This window comes from Phaenicophaeus curvirostris, chromosome 1 (genome assembly GCF_032191515.1).
Source record: "Phaenicophaeus curvirostris isolate KB17595 chromosome 1, BPBGC_Pcur_1.0, whole genome shotgun sequence".
NCBI classification, from domain to species: domain Eukaryota; kingdom Metazoa; phylum Chordata; class Aves; order Cuculiformes; family Cuculidae; genus Phaenicophaeus; species Phaenicophaeus curvirostris.
In genome coordinates, this window is record NC_091392.1 from 54,580,359 (window position 1) to 54,607,893 (window position 27,535).

A 27,535-nucleotide genomic window follows, 5' to 3' on the forward strand; every position below is an offset into this window, starting at 1 on the left:
GAAGGCACTCTGAATAAGAAGACTGTGTCTCCATTTATTCCATATACTTTTGCAAGACTAAAGTTAGGTGAGATTACTCCTATCTTTAGAAGCTCTGTAATTTTGAGGATTCTAGACAAGCAGAACCATTTTTTTCCAAATATTTTTTTTAAAAAGGCAGATAAAATCCCATCACATAATAAACAAAAGAAAATAGAAATAATAAATTCATGGCAAGCAGCGTGACTCAAGTAGGAGGAAAAAATGCAGTCTTTGTAGAGCTATAAAACTAAGGCTATAAAGAATGTAAAAATCCCCATTGTCACAGGGTACTAATAGAGAAAGCTTATTGTACATCATGGACTTATAGCTTGACCTGTTCTTACATAATTCCTTTTATTCTTCATTGAAGAGTCAGGATACCCATTCCTATGCACGTTGCACCTGGATAGTTCATTAAAATCTACCCTTCACAGGTTAACATTAATTTGAAAATAATGGATGTCTCTTCAACCCAGGAGTTGTTTCTGTTTAACTAATTCATGCTAACAGCAGCTAACTAATGTAGATATAAATCAAGAAGTATGAGGTGGTGCAACAAAGAAGATAAAAAGAAATAACCCTCAAGCAAAGAAAGGGTTCACTCAGTCCTCCAGGCCTTTGGGACAAAAGATTTTATTATATTTAGTTTAACATAAGCAAGCCCCAAACACCTGGGATTAAAAAATAAAATATTGGAACAGAAGAAGGTACAATCACTTCTGATTCCCCTTCATTCTCCCAAATAACAGAGATTGGTCTAAAACTAGAAGCCTCTTAACAGCTTCTCCTGCAGTGCACATTGTAACCACCATGGCAACTAGATGGTTAAATTTCTTTTCCCTTTCTTCACGCAAGATTACAAATGAAACTATCATTTTCTTTCTCTGTTCTTCTATCCTTTCTTCCAGCTCTGTGTGAGGAACAGCATTCTGCATAGTGTGACAGCAGGAGAAAAAAAGCAAATGGCATACTGTCAAACACTTCTGCTTCTGAACAGCAAAACTGCACTGCAAAATTTATAAAGCTGTTAAATAAATTTCGATCATTAAATAAAAAATTCAAGACCTTTCTTTGGTCTGAAAAACCGTACATATTCTAATCTGAACAAACATAATATTTTTTACAGTATATCGTTCCAGATGGAGATCACACAAAAGAAATAGGTTAAACTGAGAAAGCTCTGCCAACAAGATAAACCTATAGTCACAGACGCATCTAATTCCCCAAGCTTTCATCATTAATATTTTATGGCCCTCACTGATCTGCCCAATCTTGAAGAAAAATGTTTCTTTCATTTAAGCAGGCAGGGCATAATAATAGAATTTATCAATATCAAAAAGGAGGTAAAATGCAGAGTACTATAGAGATATCACAGCAAAGTATTGAGTTTGCTCACTGTTGCCTAAAACACTGATCGGTGCATAGAGTGTTTTATTTGAACAGCAGAAATGGCATTAGCATACACAAATATGACAACATTCCCATTAAGACAAAATATGATGAATGCTATTTGTAGGAGGTTTGTTTTAAACCCTACATAGACACTTCATTTTATACAGTCATTCCATAAAGTAAAATCCATGTCCTTTGCTGTGGTTTCCTGCATGACGTGGCTATTGTTTCAAGTTTAAACTATCAACATTTTTTATTTATCAGCATTAGAAGAATATAAAAAATAAATTATTCTTTTCCTGTATTCACTGATGAATCTCAATAATGCATCAAGAAGCATTTACAAAGGTAAAAGCACTTGAGGAAACCACACAGTTTAAAGAGTTTTTTATGAGTCTACTTGCATTAGTTGTAAGTGAAAATATAAGAACAGAATCACTTTACTGTGCTCTGTAATAACTCTATCTGTTATACCGAGGTATAGCAGGAATAACGCATTTGCCTATGGCAAATGAATTTACATCAGAAAAAATGCAAGTATATCAGTTATAACTCCATTATCACTTGTCAGTTATAGAAGGCTGACCATGATTCAGTCTTTGACTGCAATATAGTGGTATATGAGATTTAGAGACCACCTGAACAATCCCTAGATCAAGTTCCTTGTTTGTCCTGCGTAGGCTGTGCTGTTTGACTCAGGTGACAAGGAAACAACTATGTAATTTACGGATAGCCTTGAGCAAGAAATGGTGCAACTCCTCGTCAGCCAAAAAAAGCCATGAAAATAGAGAGACTTATGTTTGCAATATGGCTCTCCCTCCTATATCAGCTGCATATGAGGACTGTTCAGCTTTTTCCTCATCCCTTTTTGTTACGGTATGTTGGTGTGATATGGAGCAGTTTTGGGAAATCAAGAAGTCTAAAAGCTGTAGTTTTCCAGGATGCTGATCCTGATATAGAACCCCTGTGATCATTTTTACCTTTTTTGCTTTACTCAGCCACAGCGTTATCACAGTTTGATAGAAGTGCTGGTTAGAAGGAATGCCTATGGAGTACAGGCAGGTCAGTTCCTACTTACAGTGGGGCTATGGCCAGCACTAGAAAAGTCCAGGTGTGGCTTTGTCTAGCCAAGGCTCAAAAATCTCCAAGGACATTCCATAGCTTTTCTCAGTAGCCTGTTCCAGTGCTGCGGTGCCTTTTGAGTGGATTTTTCTTTCCTAGGAGTCTAATCTGAAACTTTCAGTCTGTAACCTCTGACATCAGCAGAGAGCTAAAACTGTCATTATGTTACATAACATTAAATATGAAAATTAAATATGAAAAATGAAAAATTAATAAAACCACTTACAACATTTCATTTGTGCCAGCTGATGCAGGAACTGAGAACTTCAGTGCAAAGTCATCTTGCAACAACTCATAAGAAAGAAATTAAAACTCTCCTAGCAGAATGTGTCACCATTTGATGGTCCAAGCCAAGAACTGAAAGAAAAGAAATGAAAATAATATTTTGAAATCTCATCAGCTTTAATGGGAATGACTGCAGTAATTACTAACAGTTTATTCCAATGGGAAAAAATACCCTATTACCTTTAATATAGTTAAAATGTAAATAATATTCTATATAATATTCTATATTTTAGAATTTAATAATTAATACTCTGTATTAGCAATGTTCAAGTAAAACCACATCTTCATACCATATTCTCAAAAGTAGTTAAAAAGTGAAATCTGGAAAGAAGCAAGAATTGGGAAGGAGAAGATGGAAGTGAGGTAAATCACAGTCTGAAGTGTGCTACCTCTTTCCAATGACTAGAGTAAAATCTTAGGAAATGTAGGCTTCTAAATTAGATGCCTTAGATAAGGCATGAATGAATAAAGCTAGCTGAAAATGTGACTGTGAACCTCCAACAGATCAGTAATGTTTTCATCAAAAATAAGTCCAATGACCCTGATTCTGAAAGCATTATTAAGTATCTATATAAAGGGGAGAGTGCTACAGTACGTGGCCCATTAAGAATGTGACAGCATATTTCTTACTGTCTTAGAAGCTGTTCTAGGAACAGTACAGGAAAATGCAGTAATAAGGAAAAGTGCAAAGTGGAGAATAGCAGAGGAGATAAGAAGAGAAGAGAGGGCAAGGCATGGCAGGGCAGTGTAGGGCAGGATACAGAGATTTGGACCATGAGCCAAAAGGTCTTGCTTCAGCTGTGGAAAGGGCTCAATATCCCTGACCAGCTGTTAACCTCTTAAATTCTACCAGTTATGATTTCCTACTCATTAATACAACTATAATTGCGTTGGGAAAGAGAAAGAAGAAATTTTTCCTATTCTAAAATTAGAAATTATTGTCTCAGCTAAAACTTCAGTTTTGTAACTTTCCTGTGTTGCCATGTAGTCAGCGCAGGGATGCAGTACTAACAGAAATGATCAGACTGTCCTTTGCCATAAAATCCTTCATGATGTTACCTGTTAAATACAAAATTTGTGTGGACAGATAGATTGCTTTTGTGATTCATCTGCATACTTAAGTAATCTTTGGTCTTCAGAACAAAATGAAGCCTGAGTAGATAGGATAGAAAACCTTATATATAGAAAAGAAAAAAAACATGAAATGATAAATTCTTTTATTACTATAGACAAACTATGGTCAATTATATATTTACTTAGACAGTGGGGATGTCAACATAGCTATAAAAATGTAGCTGTTAAAATATAGATGACAATAATAAAAATAATGAGAACAATAGCAATAATAACAATAACAGCAATAATAATGATAATAATACAAAAGAGCATGTCAAACTGCCAGCAGGAGAAGAAAAGAATCATAACATCATTTGGAAATGCAGAACTCCTGTCTAAATTAGATGCATCCTCAGGCTTTTGGCAATGAAAGCTGTGAGAACCATCTCAGGGCCAAGTGTTTTGGGGAGGTAAAGATTCTTACAGAGTTGGCTAGCAACAGCCTCATCCCCAACAGTTTATCATGAGGCTATGCATGTGCGTTTGAGGAAAAAAGAAAGCTGAAAAAAGAACTGCAGCAGTCTAACTCTAGGTATTGACAAATAAATATGTAAATTAGGACTGATGTCTAACATTTATATGTTGCATTGCTTCCACAATATGACAATAATACCCACCCAGGATAATAACAATTCTAACTCTTGGCACATGTCCTAGAACTAAGTGACTTCTTACTCAGGAGTTTCTGCTTGTGATAGTGGAAAAAGAGATACTGGAAGAGAACTCATATCAATGTCCCTCATAATCTTTACAGTAATCATCAAGGAGATTTTTCTTTTCCCAAGATGACAGACAAGCTGGTCTCTGTACCACATTTTTCTAGTGCTTATACTTTAATACCTTGAAACCTAGCAAGATCCTTTCACATGTCTCCATTAGTCATCTGCCAATAATGAATGCTGGCCGTTGTTTCGAAGCCCACTCATTGAGGCTATACAATTTCTAGAGAAAAGCTCTACTAGGTGTGAGGGACACTCTGCCAAGCCAGCCTATCTTTGTAGTTTGTACAGTCAATGCTGTTGTTGCCCCATGTGAATCACCAGGTTTTCCTAAGGATTTAAGAAGGGAATGCAGATGGAAGGGGTTATTTGTACATAGACTCATCCCTTTTAGTAAACGGAGTTTCTAAACTGTAAAGAGGGGTATTTTCTCCAGAGACAACAAGGTAACTGTTACAGAAATTTATAAACCCATTGCAAAATATGTTAAATTTAATTTGCCTAGTTAAATCTACTAATCTATATAAGTCTAGGAAAATAAAATAAATAAATAAATATATATATAATATAGCATATATAAAGGATATATTTCTTCAAATTTTGCAGCTGATATCAGCTTTGATTATTTTCCCTTTCTGCAATATGGGCTGCAGTATTTAAAGCTTTACCTGAAAGATTTAAAGAACTAATTTAACATGAACTCAAATTTTTCTAGAATAAAATATATGCCCACAACATAATTTTAAGGAATGTTCTTTTCTTGTCTATGAATAAATAAGTGTTTGCTAATGCAAGCATGTGAATGACTTACCACTGGAATTTAGTAAGACATTAAAAGCTAAACTTGGAGGTTTTAATAACCTTGGCTGTATCTTCCATTTTCCTGCAAAGACAATTTTTAGTACCTGTCTGCATTGCCTCATTTTTCCCTGTTGAATGTTGTTCTTTGGTATTCTAAAATTTTTACAGAGCCACTGTCTGTTTTCACATTATAGAAGGACAGCTCTCCTCCTAAATGGTCAGCGTCTGTCAAAAGCTATTTATCTTTTCAATCATCTCTGCTACTCATTTGGAAAGATGAATTTCTAATGATTGCTACTGCATACTGTGTTCAAATAGTAAAAAAGGTTTTCAGATATGTTTTCAAATCAAGCCACTCCTTTTTTTCTTCTCAATTTCAGCAGAAAAGTAAACAAGCCGATGTATCTATAAATTAGAAGAATGTAGCTAGGTTTCTGGATTAAAATGCTTTTCGTCATTTACTGGCCCAGGAGAAGTGATTGCTCCCTGTAGACGGACAATTTTTTCCAGTGCTAATCTTGTGTAAATGCCAGAAGTTTCAGTGGGGAAGTGGGATGTGAGTGCAGGTGGTGCTGGAAAGCAGTAAACCCAGCAAAGTCAAACTCACTATTTGAACCCCTAAACATTACTGAAGAACAAACTTTTCACAAGCGTAATAAAAATTTTAAATATTTTTTGGCTAAAATTCAATGGTTAGAGCTAGGTGAACAGCTATAGTGTTCTATAATGCCACAAAGCTACTCAGGAACTCAAGTAACTGATTCACACAGGACAGTTTGTACTAGGAAAAGGTCTACACGGCCAATGAAGCCATATAGAAACTAGCTGGTCCAGTAGAAATTAGTTTTTCTTCTTCTTCCCTCCCTCCCCCACACCCTCTCCTCCCCCCCCAAATATAATGCTTATATAACTGATTCAAAATAGAACTGTATCAAATAAGAAACTCAAAGTACTACACAGTTTCAATTAGCATTTATGAAAAAGCAAATAAGATGTATTTTAACACCTTTTCAACACATATTGTAAAAAGGACAGAAGAACAACCAAACTTAAGTCCACAGTAATGGAAGGCATTCAATGGATTAATCTGACATCTAACAAAATTTTCAGTTTCCCAAATATCTGTGCATACTTAAAAGAATGGTGGGTGTAAGGAAGAGAGAAAAGAGAAAGTAATTTAAGGTTAATAGTTGTGAGCTACGTGAGCTTTTCTCCTTTTATTTTTTTTTTTAATTCCACTAACACTATGACCACTAGCCACACTGCTGCTACAGATGCCAAAATATGAGTTCATGAGTACTTATCCACTATTATATAGTGAACACCATTAAAAATACCACTCTTTGTTACCTTAATCACATGAATGCTATATTTTTACTGAATTTCTCTTCTGTTATAGAGTGGAAAAGCAGTATTAATTTCAGTTGAAAATCAGCCTCACTGCCATGAAAAAAAGTTCTTGAAACATAGTGTTTAAAATCACTGAGCCTTAGTTAATTTCTTTAATTAGCACATATTTATAATTCATATTCTCCCTAATTCTGCTCTGTCCATATGGATCACTTTGCAGCAAAATAATAAAATGAAGTGAAGATACATGAAACAGGCCAAGATTTTTAGCCAACTAAGATGTTTTAGAATTGTGTAAGAGCTTCTGACCAGGTCTTTCAGAGAACTGAGAATTCTCTGTCCACTTACGGTAAGTATTGCTTTTGACTGCTAGCTTACCACTAGAGGGAATAAAGGCAAAGTTTTATCCGTCATGGAAGAAATATAGACTATGCATACTATGACATTTATTTTAAACATATAATGACAGAGTAGACTAGTTGCATATTCTACCCTTACATAGTGATATACTTTTATTATTAGGCAGCATTGCAGATATCTATTCACATATGACAGCAATTAATCTTAGAAATAATTCTATGTGAAAGAAAAAAACACAGAATAATTCAGATACATCTCAGTCCTCATGGTATTTATGTACTTGAAAACAGACTAATTTTGTATTAATGAATGACTGAAATAATTTTTCACTAAATTGTGGCTGTAAAGATGTTATAATGTTTTCAGTTTGGTTCTTAAAGAAAATCTCTCAGTCAGATCAATGAAAGGGATAATATCTAACATATTTACAGTGATAAAATGTCACTGAAAAGCCCTTTACTGAATAATAGAACTTAAAGAAGAGCTTCCTTTTTAATATAAAATCATTTTATGCTTTATTTAATTATAGTTCTTATATAAATAAAAGTGAAAACAATTTTCCCAAAAAGACAATCAAATAAAAATCAGAAGTACCATTGACAGAACAAGTATAGCATAATGCATGTTAGAATTTTAAATGTAGTGATGTGCTTAAATGGTGACACTATAAGAATGATTTAGTTTTATGCTTTACTTAGTGGTATATTTACGACATAATTGTGATATACTGTTGAAATAGACCAGAACCTTTTCAGTAATAGTGCATAAAGAATTTTGAACTGAAATTATAGAAAGTGAAAGTGCTCTTTCAACTTATTGACTTGAGTAGATCATTAGAAATCTATAAAGATGTGAGGACATACTAAGAGTGAAATATAACTCATATGAAAGTCTAATAACTTCCTCTTTAGTATATCAACAGTCTCTAGAAGACGTGTTGAAAGAGTATGTGTTGTATTTTTTGTTGAAAGAGAGGTGAAAAAAGTACTATAGTAAAGCTTTAAAGCAATCTTTGTTTTCAGAGACGGGTAAAACAAAGAACATCCTATAATCTGTAGACCTATTTGCCTAAGATTCATTCATGTATAAAAGTTAGGTCCTTTGTCAACTTATTTTTATGAGAAAAATACCAATTTTTACATTATCACTGCAGAAGGAAAGTAAAGCTACTTGGCAAGAAATTTTTTGTGTTCTCTTAAACTACTTTCAGTTAAACTCTTGAACTGTGACTGCACTTAAAAAAATGAAGGTTTTTCTTATTTGAACAAACTGGTAATTTAATGAATGACTTGATATATTCTGCAAAATGTGAACTTGGAAGTGACTATCTTTAATGCTTGATTAGGCTTCAAATAAAAGCATTTTTCTGAATCTCTATATTTATAGGCAATTCACTTCACCTCTAAAGACATGTATTCTCCCCACTCCACAGTACCAAGACAGATACTAAACAATCTACCTCAAAGGCATCAATCACTAGATCTCTTATATGTTTCTTCGTGACATTCTCAACAAATTCTTTCCTTCCATGTCCTGACATGCATCCTTGCACTACGCTCCCTTCCTCATAACTGGGAAACTGGTCTTTGCTCATTAGTTAGATCCCTATGGAATACCAGACACTTTGATTAGTACTGTGGCTCTCTCAGTGAGTGTTCCCTCTCTGTCACTTTCCATAAAACAGAAAATAGAGAGGCATCTCTGTCCCTAGTGAAAGCCTGTCAAAGGGCACTGTCCTTTACAGAGCTTTACTTTGCTGAGAGGACTGACTCAGTGGAAGACTTTGCATCAGGCCTATCAGACCTGACAATAGTGCTCTATGGCACTAGCACATAGGGAATTGTTCACTCATTGCTCACCTTGCATACGATGCACTGTTAGCACTGCAAAGATGGAAGAGCTCTACAGACAAAGCCCAGCGTATACAGTGCAATAAAGAAGAAGGAGACACGCAGAGGAGGAGAAGAGCTGGCGAACAGCAAAGACACTGAGCGACTTGCTGGAAGATATGCAATGTGGTCACACAGGGCAGTCATCCTTTCTCAGTTTTGCAGTCTGTGGGAATATAATAGAAGATTGTCGAGGAGAAATCATAAAACATGCTCAAGTGACCTTGCAAATTGTACACAGGAAGCCACATAAATAATGCTAATCATTCTTTAGTCTTGTGTGCTCAACCGGTAGAGGTTTTGTGTTTAGGTAACATAGGTCTCTGATAAACTCAAGGCCATCTTAGAAAACATGCTTGAGATTCCTGTCCTATTGTAAGAAAGATCACAGCATGGTGGAAAACTACTATGTTATTCCCCTAATAAATACAGGCAAAGCAGCAGACTTGCACACAAACTTTCTAGCAAGGACTGAGCTCCATGTTGCCTGCATTCCTGCTTGTGCTTCCTCTGCTTGGATGCTCTCTCAGAGATCCCCCAGTTTGTAAGGTAACAGAAATAAATTTGAAGCACAAATTACAGTTTTCCCCAATGGAAACCTCAGGAGCCTCTCTCTGCTCTTTTCTTTCTTTCAGAGCTCTGCACGCTCAACATCTCACAGAACCGTACACCAGCAGATAGCATTAGGAAAGCACAATGGTCAGTCTTTTAAGTATTCTAGCAAAATTAAAATATTTATCATATTATCTTGCCTTCTTTATCTGTTTCAGCCCAAGAAAGCAGGTTTATATGCCCAGTCTAAAACTCCTGAAATGGAGAATCCTGGCACTACAGGCATCATCCTGAGTCACCTCTACTCCTTTGTGTATCCACAACCTTGCAGAAGAGAGAGAGTTCTTTCACCTGCAGGTCCATAGTTCTCTAGTGGGCCTGGCATGTGAACCAAAATAGCATTGTTGAGTTTGTACTAAAATAATAGTACAAATAATACATTTGTTTGTATTGCTCTTTCATATTTACAATGATGCAAACAATAACAGGGTGTCAGTTATTGCCACATGCTACAGTTGCTAAATCTCCAGATGTTAGGTGGCATGGCCCTTCCTTCCCCCTGAACAGTGTCTCGTCTGGTGGTCAGTGGATGAACAGCAAGACCCGGAGTTACAGTAACTGAGACCTCAGAGTTGAAACTAAATCTTACACCCGCGTCCAATGGAGATACTTTCTAAACACTCTGTTAGTCAGGCAGTCCAAAGCTCTCTACATCATGTCTCATTAGAGTACTTTAATCTGTAGCTCCATCTCACAACCCAGGAAGCAGAAGTGTCCTCTGGAACATGGGACAAACTATTACCTTGATCCTCGTGCTTTTACATACAACGTGCACCACAATGAGCAGAACAAAGCTGTACTTAATATGCTCCAAAACACATTGCTTGGAACATATGGCACCCACCAAGATCTACAGGATACCTCTGTTCTAGAATGATACCTGAACACCAGATAGGGTACGAGTTGCTAAGATGTGAAGGAACATGTAACCATCACCTAGATCCTGCTGTGCATAGCCATGAACCTGAGGGTTAGGCTGTGAGCTGCAGGCTGTAAAACAGGCATGTTGTAGGCCAGTCCATTGCCCAGGGCACAGGATGACACTGTCACTGCTGTCTTAACATCAGTGAATACAGAACCACAATCAGAGCTGAAAAGGACTCCAAGACTGCAGGTTCATTGGAAAAACTGTCACTAGGACAAACAACAGAGCCAGCTGCTGCTCGAGAAATATCTTCAGAGCAGTCCTCTGACATCACTCATATATGAGCAAATCTCATTGAAGTCAACAAGACTCTTGAGTAAGAGATATTATCATGAGAAAAAGCTGGTAAGAGACTCTCTGTGTTTCATACTCTGATTCATTCTGAAGCTTACAGGCTAGTTATGGAAAACTGTCCTTTCAGGATAAATGTGTGCTTCATGATGGAGTGAGAAAAAGCAGTCATTGTGGTATCCAGGGAGAAGTATATCAATACAAAACATTTTTGAAGGATTTCAATTTTCAGAATACTTATTTGACAAATAAATCAGCAGTTAAATTAAGCTAAAAGTGCCTTTAGTGACATAGCATGTTTTAACTTGGAATAATCAGAACTATTATTTTTTATAAGACCAGTAAGAGGGACTGTCTTATATGACAACAATGTAAGCATAAGACCTACATTAATAAACAAAGATTTTCAGTTTATTTCTTTTAGTCTTAAGCCATTTCTGTCGGGTTTTGTGGTGTTTGTCTTACATTAACTATTGAATTAGTGGAAGGAAAATGAGAAAATGAAAATAAACTGTATCTCAGTGGCTTAAACAGTAAATATTTATACCTTTTAAGATTGGCAAATGCAGGCTGTATATTTTGCAATAAAGTGTGTAAATCACATTTACAATAAAGAACATGGGGACTTGAATAGTGGAAAATCAGGAACTTAAATGGAGATGGAAAGATGTCCATATAAACATGAATTCTCATAGGCTGGTTACAGAATCACACCTGACTGTGCTATGTGAGTGAGCAAAATCATTTTATAAATACAAATGTATTGAAGCAGGCATCCAGTAAAAACTGAGGTAGCATTACATACAAGGTAGTATCATTAATGGAAAGACTAATGTCTTTCAAGTAAAGCTAAGTCAAGAAGACTATTAAAAATTGGAAAGGTTTCAAAAGGGAGTGTAAGAGCAATTTTGAGTATCCAAAATATTCTTGATACTAAAACTCTTAGTTTGCTTTGGTTCTATGACCATGTATATGATTATCAAGGTTCTGAATGAGGAATCAGTTTTGAAGGAATAACAGCTACGGTGCTTCGTAAATGTTTGATTCATTAACCTAAAAATTTATTACCCTTCCATTTCTAAAGAGCATGAAATTAACTATTTACCAGAATTATCATCATTTTTAGTCTTTAAAATTAGTGACTTTGTTTATAAAGTTCTTGTGGCATATTTATTTACTTAGGAAATCAGACTATGTGTTTAGCATGGAAATTTCTGAATGAGAAGTCTGGTGATATGCCAGGTGCAATTATCTTTTGCTCTTTTATTACCTTAATTTACTTACTTATTTTGAGATACATTTAGGGCTGAAGGAGTTTTTTTCACAGTTTGGGAATGTCCATGGTCCTGATGGTCACTAATTTGCCCAGCTTATGCTAAGAACAAACAAGTAAAGCCGTAGTGCAACCTGCTGCCATATTGCCTTGTCTAGATATGGAGAGCTGTTAAGAGTGTGGCACACATATGTTTCTGGCTGACAAATATGCACATTCAGTCCTTGAAAATTAGGCCTCAGAGGGACAGAGAGATGGTATCCTTTTTTTCACTAAAACATTCTTTTAGAGTACTTTCAACTTGAATTTCAGACAAGCTTGGAAAATCCATTAATCCTGACCTACATAGTTTATATTTACATCAATTCATATTAGGTCAAATATTAAAGTGCTAATTTATATGAAATTCTTAACCAGCCTACAAAATAATCTATTATCTATACAGATATTTCACTTAATGAGAGCCATGTAGAGTCTTACTGTTCCCAAGTGACTCTCAATGAACAGTGTAATGACCTACAGTGGTTTTCTAACTCCTAGCAAATGTATGTATATTTATTTATTTAGAAAGTAAAAATGCTAATTCTAGCAGATTATAGATGGAACTCATTGCCACTGTGGGGTAATTTAACAAACGCATTATTAAATTCAGAAAACTAATGAAAGTAATACTATGATTGATGTAAATTGTAAAAGAAATGCTATCTCATTGTTAGTGAAGAATCACTAAAATACATTGCTTTTTCTATGAGCATTTTTACATACACCACAAAATTTAATTTTAGGACCATACGGTGGATCACCATCCCCTTCAGCTGACAAGCCAGAAAGTTAATAATTCCTGGAATTATTAACAGGTTATATCCTGTTGATATAACCTATGGTTTTCTGATCCTAAACAGTAAAAAAAATTGAAGGCTTAGGGAAAGGAAGAGATGTCATTTTTATATAGCTTCATGCTAACATTAAGGATAATATATTTGACTCAAAACCTGAATATTTTCATAAGGTTGGTAATCTTTCAATAGCAAAGCTGCAAAATATCAGAGGTGATACCTAACTCAGGAAAACTGAAGTTGTTATCGCCTACAGACTACCTGTGTCAGCTTAGTCAAGACATTTTACTCTGCTTCTCAGTTCCAGGGTAACCGAGTTTTTAAAGAAATCAACTGGATTGTTGACATAATGCTTTACAATATGTAGAAGATATAATATCCAATAAGAGTTCACAAACTACTTCACATTCATCTGTTCATTGTAAGTCAGAAAACTCTCCTCCTGTCTTAGAGAAAACTTATATCTATAGAGCAAAAGTTCTTAGGATGTGAATATACATTTCCTTGGAAAGAAGCAGGGGAGACCAAAGGCACTGGTCAGCACACTGTATCTCTGGATGGATTTAGTCAAGAAGAGTCTCAGATGTTATCAGGGAGTCAGCTGCACCTCGAATTACTGAAGAAAGACAAAGTTGCCCACAACTCATATCTTTAGGAAAAATCCCTTCTTCACCTATCACCACCTTCCAAATTTTTGCTGTTTGTCTTCATTAAATCCATTTGTTGGAGAGTTACTGTTATCAGATGTAAAGCAGGGGGAAGATCTCTGCAAGCAAGCAGAAGCCCTAAGACCCTCAGGGGAATTATTTGTGCAATCTCTGACAAGTGACAACAGTTAGAGGAGAGGCAGGGTCTTACTACAACCCTCAGGCTTTCAACACTATTTCTGAGCATAATACAGGTCTTCAAAAATAATTTGGTGACAATATTTTATGAAAAGATCCTTAAGAAACACTTAAGAACCCTTTCAGGCACATAAAGTGGCATGAAGTATTGAATTTTCAAGTTTTTAGAAACTTATGTCTACAGAAAAAGAAAGAGTCACTATGTTTTAGAGTTACATGGTGAATTAACAGACCATAATCAAACTGTCATGCACCAAATAGATTAGGTTGTTGCTTTTTTAAAAAACAAATATTGCTCTTTCTTTTGAACTTTTACTTTATTTCAAAAGAATTTTCATTTTAATTTGTTTTGAAATTCAATTCTGGCGCAATTAAATATGTACGTATGTGCTGCATATGCATATGAATTAGTTGTATGAATTTACACGTACACACAGTAAAAAGAGAGAACTGAGTGCAAGTTAAAAAACCCTCATTTTTCAGTGCTTTCCAAGTTAAAGTTTTATAAGAAATATGCTGTGTTGGGCACTCTTCAAAGAAATTTTTAGTCTATTATAACTACAATATTAGAAGCATTGAGTTAATGATCCATAATGTAAAGCCTCAATACATAATTGTCCAAAGTTCTTACCAAGAACAATGAAACATACTGTACTTTTTTCAGTAGTTTTGGAGGGTTAACGCTATAAAACACCTCTGTACATTTTGTGTTTCTTATGAAATATTAATATAATTCAACAAAAAAGCATAAAAATAAAAGTTTTTTTAAAATCTCAGTTGGAAATTACCAATAAGACAGAAAAGCCTTACGTAATCCAGCCATTACCGTCTGTAGTTATGCTCTTGGGCAACCATCCTGAATAGTCTAGTTTGTGAAAACAATCATTGTGACTCACAGAAACATTTACTGTATGTTATGTCTGCAGAACACAAAAAAAAAATTCCTCTAAGATATGCACAAAGACTGTGCTGTTATCCATTTGTTTGTGCTGGTATTGTTTCCTTGGGCTATTTTAGCTAGCTTACTGAATCAATGCATAGAATAACAACAAAGATAATCATATTGTGAAAGATTTTTTTATTCCTTTAAGTACTGCGTTTGTTGTAACTTTGCCCTATGCATAGGCTGCACTCCCCAGCTAATTTCTACATAACAAAACCAGTTTTGAAGTCATGTAGTTACCCAGGCTTTACTGATGAAGCTATCCTTATTCTGTGCATCCCCATCGCTAAAGTCTGATGACCCCTCACCTGCATTGCTTTGAAATAAATAAATCTGGAATGCTTTTCTATCTGTCAGCATCCTACAGGCTAGGAGGAATTCAACTCCACGAGACTCTGTTGGGGAAGGATTTGTTTCTACCTCATCTTCACACAGAGGCCTTGCAGACAGGCACTGTCTCTCCATGATCTGGCAGACTCTTAACTTCATGTGGGAGCACTCAATGATTCTGGCAGTGTGTCTTGAAGGAATGCAGGTGAGAAAGCAGTAAAAATGTTCTTTTTAATACTATAGAAACTCCACTAAATCTGAACACGGTTTCACAAGAGAAGATGAAAGTGCTACATCCAGAAGGTACGTCACTTACCAACCACAGAAGTCAAATCATAACATTTTATCAATTGCACAAAGAAAAGTTTGAAAATCATCTGTAACAGGAAACATTAACCATATTAAATATCAGTGTGGTTTTGTTGTTTTTTTTTTTTTTAAATATGATACAATAGAGTCCCAAAGTGAAGCTTTAGTTAGCATTGAATCAGAAAGTGAATACATTTGAGAGGAAATGGTATCAAGTTGTGCCAGGGGAGGTTTAGACTAGGTATTAGGAAAAACTTCTTTACCTCAAAGATCATCAAGAATTGGAATGGGCTACCTGGTTGAGTCATCATCCCTGGAGGTATTTAAAATGTGTATAGATGTGGCACTTAAGGAGAAGGTTTAGTGATGGACTTGGCAGTTTTAGGTTTACAGTTGGACTTGATGATCTTCAAGGTCTTCTCCCACCTAAACAATTCTATGAATCTGTGTGTTATTTAGCAGTGGACCATAAATATATATATGTGTACATATGCATATATAGCTATATCAATTTTAGCACATCTTGCAGTATTTACTTTCCTTTTTTCAAGTTACTGTGGCTTCAGTGTTATACATTTTATATAACAGCTGTAAAAGAAGTAGGGAGATGTAATCCAAGAAAACTGCAGTGGTGTAATCTCACTAAAACACTTGGTGAAAATTAAAATAATACTTGAAGACCGTACCTCAAATCCTGTGTTCAGTTCTGGGCCCCTCACCACAACAAGGATGTTGAGGCTCTGGATTGTGTTCAGAGAAGAGCGAAGAAGCTGGTGAAGGGGCTGGAGAACAGGCCTTATGAGGAACGACTGAGAGAGTTGGGGTTGTTTAGCCTGGAGAAGAGGAGGCTGAGGGGAGACCTCATTGCTCTCTATAACTACCTGAAAGGAGGTTGTGGAGAGGAGGGTGCTGGGCTCTTCTCCCAAGTGACAGGGGACAGGACAAGAGGGAATGGCCTCAAGCTCCGCCAGGGGAGGTTTAGGCTGGACATTAGGAAAAGATTTTTCACAGAAAGGGTCATTGGGCACTGGCAGAGGCTGCCCAGGGAGGTGGTTGATTCCCCTTCCCTGGAGGTGTTTAAGGCACGGGTGGACGAGGTGCTAAGGGGCATGGTTTAGTGTTTGATAGGAATGTTTGGACTTGATGATCCGGTGGGTCTCTTCCAACCTGGTTATTCTATGATTCTATGAAACAAAAATCGGAATGTAAGCTTGACATGATATTTCTGGTATGATCGATGACCTCGATTCAACCCTCAGTACTCATGGAGAGAAATGGAAGATAAGTCTCTACAAAATAATGACTTCTACTTGGAACTAAGGAGAAGTAGTGGACAAGTGATGATAAAAAAATCTTTAATTTTGAACAAGCAGAATACCGATACCACAAGAAAGGTAAAGAACTCTGAGGAGAATGATTGACAAACCTATAAAAGAAACAAGAATGCTACAGCACACTAGAGAGAAAGACAAGAGGAAAAACAAATAAAAGTTCTCCTGTTTTGATTAGATTCACTGCTTCTAAAAGACAGCTAATAGACACACAGGCAAGTAAACTAATCCAATTTCTTGCTATTACAAACAAAATTACATTAAAAGATCAGTAACAGTGCTGGAAGTTAAGTAGCCAAAAATTAGGAAATACCACAACTGTCACTGCCTATTCGCTTTCAACTTGGCCCCTGGGACATAAGGAGTATAATAGTGATATAGGCACAAGTTATTTTGTTTCTGTTTATCCTGAGGGAACACTGAGCTGCTCTTTATTTCCATAATTGGTGAACAAGAAGCCAACATATTCCCATGAGGATAAGCATGTTTTTTTAAAGTGTAATGAACATTTGTTTCAATCATGAAACAGGAACAAACTATAGGATTAGTGGGGTGGTATGGTTGCTCCATTTGCTCAGTCCTTGCTTCTGTTTTGATAGTTTCCCATTTGAGTGTGCCTTACTGGAAGCTAGGGTAGGACCTTAAATTAATTTAATTTCATCAAAGAGACTTATTGGTTAACAGTGATGTTTAGCCATCTAGTTTGAACTAGTGTTATCAGCAAAACCATAAAAGGCTCTGCAGAACATTAGCCCAGACCAGCCAGTTCCTGAACCATTAAACATAATATGGTTCAGTTTTAACTTAGTATACCCATTAGAAAATAAACATATGAAGATAATCAACAGCCTACATTTAAATTCTTCATGCTGAGCACATACAATTGTTGATAAAATCCATAGTCAAAGCAAATTATTGGGATAATATAATTTTAATAGTTTTTCTTAGTTTTTATACACCTTAACATTAAATGAATACTGAGTTAGAAATAGAATTAGACAGTTTTTCAAGTGCTGTAGTAAGTTGTTTAGAAATATCTCATTCTTTATTAAACTTTTTTATTATTGCAAAGATATTTGGAACATGTTATAAATTCAACTGAAATAATAACCACATTTTTCATCTGTATAGTCCCATGTAATGGACCACTAAAATCCAATCATATCTGAAGAGACAAGGAGATGGGTGTTTTAATATTACTTCAAACAATGCTGAGTTATTTGAAGTAAGGAAAGAAAAATATTTGGTTTTACATGTACTGCAACATAAAAAAAGGCAACGATAACCTATCAAAAATAAGATTTTGCATGAAAAATCCATGGCGATTTAGGGCTCTGACTAAATAAAGAAAGATAAAACTAATTCCTCAGTGAATTTGTGGAGAAGAAGTGAGGGTATACTCACTTAGATGTTAAAGTTTTATGTTTTAATTTTCAGGGCCCAAATTCAGAAGGCCCTAATATGATCTAAGAGATCACATTTCTCTGAGCAGGAGGTCAGTCTAGAGACCTTGTAAAGAACCTTCCAGACTGAATGATCCTGTGATTCTATAATTTTAAATCCAGTTAAAAAAAACTAAAGCATGACATCAACTTCATATTTAAAGTGCCACATTAATGTAACAGGGTGATGCTGAGATTTTCTGAGGATTTCTAAGGTTTTCTAAGAAAAGACCTAAGTTTTGCCATATTAAATCCCTTTTTCTTGCAATTCAGTTGTTGAAGTCTTTCTGAGGAGAGTTGCCTAAGTAGAATGACACAGTCAAATCTACGTGTACCTAAAGGATCAAGCACATGTGTCACCACTAGTCTTCTTTTGTATGGTAGCTTAGCAGTTAAAGCATTTGAACACTAAAGGTGAGACCTGGGTGTAATTTTACCTTCTGTGAGAGGCAACTCTTACCCCTTGCCGTGCCTCCCCTGAGGAATTGCACCACCAGCCAAATACGAATACTGTTTTAACTTGTCATGTAACAGAGATAAGGCAGAAAAATCACTCTGAAAGGAATCCACATCCAAAAGCTGGACTCAGTTCTCACAGACAATGGTTGTCACTGTCTGGCCAGAGATCAGGTTCTTTGTTAGCGCTTTTGATTTTTATTTTTTTGGGGGGGGGAGGGGCATGGGGGGGAGGGTAGGCGGGGCTTGCTTTTTTCCTAGGCTGTATATGTTGAATTGTTTACTACACACTTTCCCAGATCCAGAATGAAAGGTGGATAATTATCTCATACAGTTTAAATAATCATCTGTCAAAATCACATTCCAGAAATCTCTCTGGGGAAAAAGTATTACTTGTTACAGCTCTGTTGCTGTTCTTATTCTGGCAGTATGTCCTGAGAACTTGTAGTCCTCCAAAAGAAACAGCTGTTCTGCCAAGTTTTTATATCTCATACACTGTAGACTAGTTTAATTTCCAGTGTGGTTTGTTTTGGTCTACTAGAGATCTACACACGGTGTAGAAATGCACTTCTATTAAGATTTTAGGTCAAATCAAGCATGCCTAGTGAGCTCAGTCACTTATGTAATTAGGTAGCCACAAAACTAAAGGGACTATTTTAGATATAAGCAAATATTATCTACCTGTGTTCTTCTCTAACTGCTTAAGTCTTTTCCTTGGTTTGAATATTAATGCTGCACAATCCTTAGCTACTCTTTTATTTTATTTTATTTTGCTCTGAATTAATGTTCTAGCTAATTCTTTGTGTTGTGTATGTACCATGCTGCATATTGTGGGACTACTGAGAGATTTTTAAATGCTTTGCTATGGAGGAATCATCATAGGAAATTCTGTGCTATTCTATGTATCAGAAAAAAATGTCTTGTCAGGCCATCTAATTAATTGCAACATGTTAAAGAAGATGAGAATGTATTACAGAAAGCTTTAATGCTTTCAACCTCTCTTTTGAAAAATTAACAGTGGCATTTCAATGTGAGAAAAACAATGCAGGGAAAGACAAGCTCTGAAGAGCTCTTGAATACCTAAAAAGACAGGAAATCAATAAGGCCTGTAATTATTGGCACAGAGATTTAATGAAGTGTAAAACTTTGGTGTAACAACAAATTAAAACTCCATTAATGTCCATGGGTAATGAAGAATAAAAAATTGATTCAGAAAAAATACAGTATTTTCTTTTTTTTTCTTTTCCCATACAGTTAACTGAGAATTATTTTAACATATGAAACAGCTGAAGAAGACTTTAAATGGTAATTTTAATGGGAATTTAAGACTTATTATGATGCAAACCTAAGTAGATTTTAATACTTCCCAGATGGATATAGAATTTTAAACTAGTAACAAGTTTCAGTGAAAGCACTTGGAAATTAATATGAAACATACTACAGGCAGGTTAATTGGGTTCATTTTGTTAAAGTGTATTATAAATTAGCTAAGCTTATTCTTCTTTTTCTTGAAGAATAAAAGGTCTTTGAAGCTACTGCCTTTGAGCTTGATCCCAAGATGTAAAAGAATCTGACTGATATCAGTGGGACCTGGGAGGCAAGTAGTTTATACTCGGATCATAGGGGATTCACAAAATCATTTGTTGTCCATGGAGGATGAAACAGACAGCTTTGACAAATATTTGCAATAGAATGAATGTCCTTGTCTTACTGTACGATTACTGCTGGGTAAATCTTCCATTTATTATAGGCCTTTCCTGTTTTCGTACAAACCAAGATTTAGACAGAGACAATATTTCCTGTGACACAGTTAAACACATATTTTCCATGTATTTCATGAATATGTTACTATTTAATTTAGTTTGATGTATGGTAAAACACTGTACAACAAAAGCTGATAAGCCCAGAACAGACTATTAGTCACAACATGTTCTATCCATGCTATCTATCTGTACCCATAATGTTATATTAATAGTGCAGAATTTTATTAGATAAAGCACTCCAAGTACAGCGCAGAAGTAGTTATAGACGTCAGATTATCTGAAGAAAACAAACCAGCATCAACAACAGACATAAGCATTTAGCTCCCAATTTAAGTAATTTGCAATATTCAGGAAACATAGATCACATCGCTTTTAGAATTTAGTTTGAGTGTGTCCATGTACAAATGATATGCTCTTAAAATAGTGTGAACCCCATCCCCATTGTGAACAAGATTACAGAATCCTATTCTGCCAGTGGCAGCTTGATTTTCTGTCAGGCTTTGAAAAATTCAGGAGGCATCACTTGGGCAGCTATTTCTCCGCCCCCAGTGGAAAAAGGCAGAGAGAAAGACAAAAATGATGCATGACCTGAATTAGACCTCAGGCCAGGCTGGACCACATGTTAGATGGTCTTCCAAGCATACTGAGAAGACAACAGCTAAGCACTGTAGTTATAAAGTTTAGCATTCTAAGCATCTTTTGTTAGTAATATGCCATAAGTTTTAGACTTTTTAAATACCTAGAATATGTTAAATGCAAAACCAGAAATCACTGCTACCAACCACCATATGTTTGAGGATATACTGAGCAAAACCATTCTGCTTGCACCAATCTCTTAACTAATTTCTGCAATGAGCTATGAAAGTACTTGATTGTGAGAACAACCTGAGGGACAATAGAAATGGGAAAGAAACCACGCTTCTGAAATGAATCACTGATGATCACAACAAAAATCTGTTCCTGTGGAAAACCTACCTTTTTCTTGTCAGTTGTGTGTTTTGTTGATGGAAATTGCCTAACCAATGGCATGTAAAACCTGGAGTTACACTGCATGATTCCCATCAAGTTAAATTTACAATAAGAATGGAGTCTTTTTCTGAGCTTTTTTAGGTGAAAAAGTCATGTTAGATGTAAAACTACTACTTTACTTAGGTTTTTTCCTCCAAAGTTCACAGAATCACAGAATCACAGAATAACCAGGTTGGAAGAGACCCACCGGATCACCGAGTCCAACCGTTCCTACCAAACACTAAACCATATCCCTCAGCACCTCATCCACCCGTGCCTTAAACGCCTCCAGGGAAGGTGACTCAACCACCTCCCTGGGCAGCCTGTTCCAGTGCCCAATGACCCTTTCTGTAAAGAATTTTTTCCTAACGTCTAGCCTAAACCTCCCCTGGCGGAGCTTGAAGCCATTCCCTCTTGTCCTGTCCCCTGTCACTTGGGAGAAGAGGCCAGCACCCTCCTCTCTACAACGTCCTTTCAGGTAGCTATAGAGAGCAATGAGGTCACCCCTCAGCCTCCTCTTCTCCAGGCTAAACAACCCCAGCTCTCTCAGTCGTTCCTCATAAGGCCTGTTCTCCAGCCCTTTCACCAGCTTTGTTGCTCTCCTCTGGACTCTCTCCAGAGCCTCAACATCCTTCTTGTGGTGAGGGGCCCAGAACTGAACACAGTATTCGAGGAGCGGTCTCACCAGTGCCGAGTACAGAGGGAGGATAACCTCCCTGGACCTGCTGGTCACGCCGTTTCTGATACAAGCCAAGATGCCATTGGCCTTCTTGGCCACCTGGGCACACTGCTGGCTCATATTCAGTCGGCTGTCAACCAACACCCCCAGGTCCCTCTCCTCCAGGCAGCTTTCTAGACAGACTTCTCCTAGTCTGTAGCACTGCATAGGGTTGTTGTGCCCCAAGTGCAGGACCCGGCATTTGGCCTTGTTAAACCTCATGCCGTTGGACTCTGCCCAGCGGTCCAGCCTGTTCAGATCCCTTTGCAGAGCCTCCCGACCCTCCAGCAGATCGACACTTCCACCCAGCTTAGTGTCGTCCGCAAACTTGCTCAGGGTGCACTCGATGCCTTCATCCAGATCATTGATGAAGACATTAAACAGGGCTGGACCCAGCACTGAGCCCTGGGGAACCCCACTTGTCACTGGCCTCCAGCTGGATTTCACACCATTTCCCACCACTCTCTGGGCCCGGCCATCCAACCAGTTTTCCACCCAGGAGAGTGTGCGCTTTTCCGGTCCAGAGGCTGACAGTTTCTCAAGCAGAATGCTGTGAGAAACTGTGTCAAAGGCTTTACTTAAGTCCAAGAAGACCATATCCACAGCCTTTCCCTCATCCAGCAGCCGAGTCACTTTGTCATAGAAGGCGATCAGGTTAGTTTGGCAAGGCCTGCCTTTTGTGAACCCTTTCATGAGGACACAAATGGGACAGCTGACCCCGGCTGACCCCAGGGATATTCCGTACCATATCTTCCCAAGTAATCATTATGTGCAATGGACAGAATCCAAGTTAACAGTGGTTGTCTCTATGTATCCTTTTCATAGTCATGGAAATTAAATATTCTATTAGTTTTACAATGAAGGGTTTTTTTTTTTTATTTCTCTCTTCCTCACAACTATTATAATTACAAAATATACGAGGGAGTGTATCCTAGGTATTTATCTGATGCTCATAAAATAAAACAAAACTTATCTCAGGATAAAAAACGCCAAACATTCAGCAAGTCAGCATGGAAATCAAAAGGGCTTTGCAGAACTGAAAACAAATGTATTGATTTCCTTGGTCAGAAGTTTTGTATGTTTTCTTTCTCCTTTATTTTGTCTTTCTTGTGTTTGTGATATTTGTCTCTCTCTGGGCCCATTAAGAAATGCATTCATTTCCTAGCACATAAAGATACATTTCAAATTGATTTAAAAACTTCCACAAGCACTTGTTGCCCTTCAGTTACCTTATTTTGCCTCTGATTTAAAACATCTATTACTGTTTTCCTTTTTCTTACAATAATAATAAAAATTCTCTTAAGAGAACTTGTTATTTAAATTTGCTTGTAAGCTTCATTGCTGTGTCTTTCTCTGTCCCATCATTTTTATAGTTATTTGGCTTTTGTACATCTTGTCCTGGGTGCAGGTGCCCAGTCACTGGCAGGAGCCTCTGTGAGAAGTTGTTGGGGCTGCCTCATGTGGGGGACAGCCAGTGGCAGCCAACTCCACCCAGCTCCCACAGAGCACAGCCAAGCCCTTCAGCAATGGTAATGGTGCCTCTTGGAAAGTGTGTTTAATATAGGGCAAATATACAAGACAGCAGAAAAGAGTAAGGGAAGGAAAACATGGGAAACAACAGAGGCAACATCCCTCAGATGCCTGAAGAGGAAAATCGTGAGCAGGAAGGACTAGCAGAGGGGAACTGTTAGAGTCTGATCACAGTCCCCCATTCCTCATGTCCCTGTGCTGCTCAGAGTAGCAAGTAGAGGAGTTCAAAATGAAGGAGTGAAATTGAGTGCTGAGTCTGTGAAGGGGAGAGGAAAGTGGTATTTTAAGGTTTTCATTCTTGTTTCTCGTTATCCAAATATATTTTGATTGGCAAAAAATTAAATTAATTTTCCCCAAGCCGAACCTGTTTTGTCCACGATAGTTCTTGACAAGCAATCCCTCTGTTCTCATCTGGATCCATCACAATTCACATAGTATTTTCACCCCGTCCCACTGAAGAAGTGTGGATGAGTGGCTGGATGGGGGCTTGGCTGTTAGCCAGGGTTAACCCATCACAAATATTTACCTCCCTTTCTTAAAAGAGTTCCTATGCTACTGCTTGCCTACACTTCTATCTGCAAGGTTTATTCCCCTTTGGACCTTATATTCCCTTTATTCATACAGATAATGTCCATCTGTCTGTGACTTGTGTTCTGCTCTACAGGACTCTCTTGTTGCACTTTATGTTTAACTGATCGTAATAATGGTTTCATGGTCCTTCCTTATAAATGTCAGTCATCTCATGACAGATCTAATACAAAGCTAACTGGAAAAAAAAAGCGGTTGATATGGAAAAGAATGTAATAGAAAACTATCTGTATAGTAATCATGTCCAGAAATAATCTGCCTGAAATACATGGAATTAATAAAGGGATTACTGTTAAATGATTATATCAAATATAATCCCTGATGAAATAAACTTTTTAATTACACTACATTCCTGTACACAGAAGTTGTTACAGCCTGAGTTTGTGATATACAGTAGGACTATTTCAGTTCTAAATCCTGGGTTGTCTCATTTACTTTATTCAGAGTATCATGACTGGGAAACTTCTTGTGGACTCTTTTGTTTATTCAGGCTACTTCACACCTGCCTGGATAACAGATCATAAAGCTGCCCTACATTACACAACACTTTTTAATGTAGAGCTGGTTCTAGGCATAAACAATTTGGTTAAAAGGGTCCATTGAGATTAGAAAGCATGTTGAACTAGTAAGTCAGCTGTTAGGGATGAAAAACAGTGAATCATTTTTAGGGTATATTTTTGGGGGCCCGCCTCTATATGTAATTATTTTCATATTGATATTCACATGCCTATAGCTACAAATAGTAAATTTCTATTGTTTGTTTTGCAGCAACTGTTTGCTAATGTATTTGAACCAAATTGTTCTATAATCTTGACTGGGAGATAGACGTGAAGTCCAGTTCAACTGTATGCTTAGCTGGTGTGTAGCAACATAAATAGATCAGGCAGTGGAACTTTTTGATTATATTCCCAGATAATGAGATAAAGGGAAGTTTTATCAGAATAAGGCAAATAGGATTAGGGTCCTAGAACACCTTTCTGTTTGATACATGTTATCAAATTAAGAAGGTTAATAGGTTGTCCATAATAAATTTGCATTGTAAAGCATACAATTCTAGATGGGATTTTCTTTTCTTCTTGAGTTTAGTCTATGGTTTACTACCTGCCAAGTTATGACTTCTTCCAAAATAACATGTGTGTTAACTTATTTTTCCCCAGGTACACAATATGCTAATTTTGACCTATAGTTAGCTAGTTTTAATAGTTTCTTCCAATTAAAATTTCATCAGTTTTAACTCTTCTCCATAGTTCCCGTACATCTGCATATTCCCCCATTGCAGTGTTAAAACTGCAGTGTGTAAGTAAATACACATTTGCATTAAGTAAAATTTCTCACTTTTCTTTTTCATGATGGCAAGTTGTCCTCTTTCTTTATGAATGTTAAATCAGAGAAAAAAGAGACTTAATCCCCTGATTATCACTACCATCAATGAAATAAATGCAAGCTCATTGCACAACCGTGGCAACATTTTGTGACATTCCTGCAAGTGGATGGCAACTATCAGACTTGCCTCATTTTTAATTACGAAACCCTCAGGGCAGAAAAAGAAACATCAAAAAAAGTAAGTTGAAACCCTTCAGAGAGCAAAAAAGAAATAAAATTTTATTAATATTACTATCCTGAGTATATTCAAGTGAATTTGTTACTGGGTTCATTTTTTTTTTCTTTGTAAGTATTATGGCTCAGTAAAGTTTACCTTGATTTTCACAGACAGCTCTAAAACAATTGAACAGCAAATTGTAACACTCATGGAACAGTCTGATTGATACTTATTTTGAAGTAAACCTGTAAGGCATGTTCCTTTTGTAACAGTTCCTTGATTGTTAATACTGGACTACCACCAAAAAAAAAAAATCCAAAAAACCCTCCCAAAAAAAAAAATCACAAAACCCTGTGTCAACTGAGACAAACAGGCAGAGTTGTTGCAGGTTTTGGCTATTCATGCTTTTCTGGCATTTCATTGTATAGAAGACCCAGAGTGACTTTAGAAATAAATAAGCCAATTTACTTCTGCACACACAGACTTAGTAACAAGAAAGCCCATATGGGGCTAAAAACCAAACCTAGCAGATAAACTGAAGTCAGAGATCAGAGTCATAGCAATTGAACTGAAAAACATAGGAAAGTTAGTAATGGTAGTGGTCTTCATTTAATGTAAATAAATTTCAGGTAAACCAGCTGATATTCCTTGTATTGCAACTGTTCAATAAAACTGACAGATTTTATCTTCAAATGAAGAAAATAGGATAAATGTGCTGCTTGCAAAATTTGTTATTCAACTGGTAAATTTCAAGAAAGCAAAAGTTAATATATGACATTCCTTATATTTATTCAAAGTAATAACTTTGCCAAGGGTTGTGCAAGTTATCTTTCAGACAATGTCTAAACTTGGGTGTGAAGGTAGAAAGAAAATCTTCCTTTTCCATACCTTTGAATCTTCTCTCAGTTTTAACATTCTTTGACATCATTTAATAAAAGATTTTTTTCACTCAGCTTTACTTATGATATATTCTTATAAACATGCACTTAGGAAATGATTTCTCAATAAGTTATTTTGGGTAATAAAAGTAATAAACAGTCATATAATTATTTTATAGGACTCAAATTACAGTGAGTTTGTCGAAGTTTGTACCAGAAAAAATAAAAATCAGAGTACTTTCTGTTACCAGTGTTACTGTTTTGGCTTTTGTTAGAGTTTGTCCAGTCGAAGTGGTAACTGTTCCAAGGAGTAGACAAACAACCACCTGCTTGATTTTTAAGGCAAAAAGTAATTGGAAAAAGTTCATTCTTCCTTCTATGCATATGCTGCAATGACAGAATGGCTAACAGGAATTATTCATGTTCATACTAAGGAGAAAAATATTCCCTAAGCATTTTAACCTCTTTTTTTAAGAAAACACATAAAAAAGACTCTGCTTTTACAGGTGGTTATTTTTCAAAGGTGAAACTTTAAATATTCTCCGAGCTTCCATTGTCATGCTAAAAACATCTACCACACTAAAAAAAATTCAATAAAGCCCACAGACAAATGGAATATAAAATATCTATCAAATTCTTACATAGTTATTACTGAATGGCAAGGCTAGCCATCTGTTGCTAAATGCATATTGCCATTCATTTTTTGTGCTGTTATGAAGTTTTTAAAATGCAAGTTCTCTGCAAATTTTCCTTGCTATCCAAAATTTAGACACAACAAAGTTGTAACTTCTGTTCAACCAGTTCAACTTCATGAAACAGAGTACAATTATTCCATGAAGAAAAAGTCATTAATTATAGACAA

At 36.4% G+C, this 27,535-nt stretch overlaps 1 protein-coding gene across 3 annotated transcripts in view; it reads right to left on the reverse strand.

Moving 5' to 3' along the window:
* MGAT4C (MGAT4 family member C) overlaps window positions 1–27,535 on the reverse strand; it is a 332,430-nt gene that overhangs the window by 25,108 nt on the left and 279,787 nt on the right. For all 3 annotated transcript variants that reach the window (XM_069849821.1, XM_069849822.1, XM_069849823.1), the window contains 2 exons: window positions 9,026–9,221; window positions 2,762–2,892 (listed from right to left, as the gene is read on the reverse strand). The gene's annotated coding sequence lies outside the window, so the exon portion shown is untranslated. The remainder of the gene's footprint in view (window positions 1–2,761; window positions 2,893–9,025; window positions 9,222–27,535) is intronic.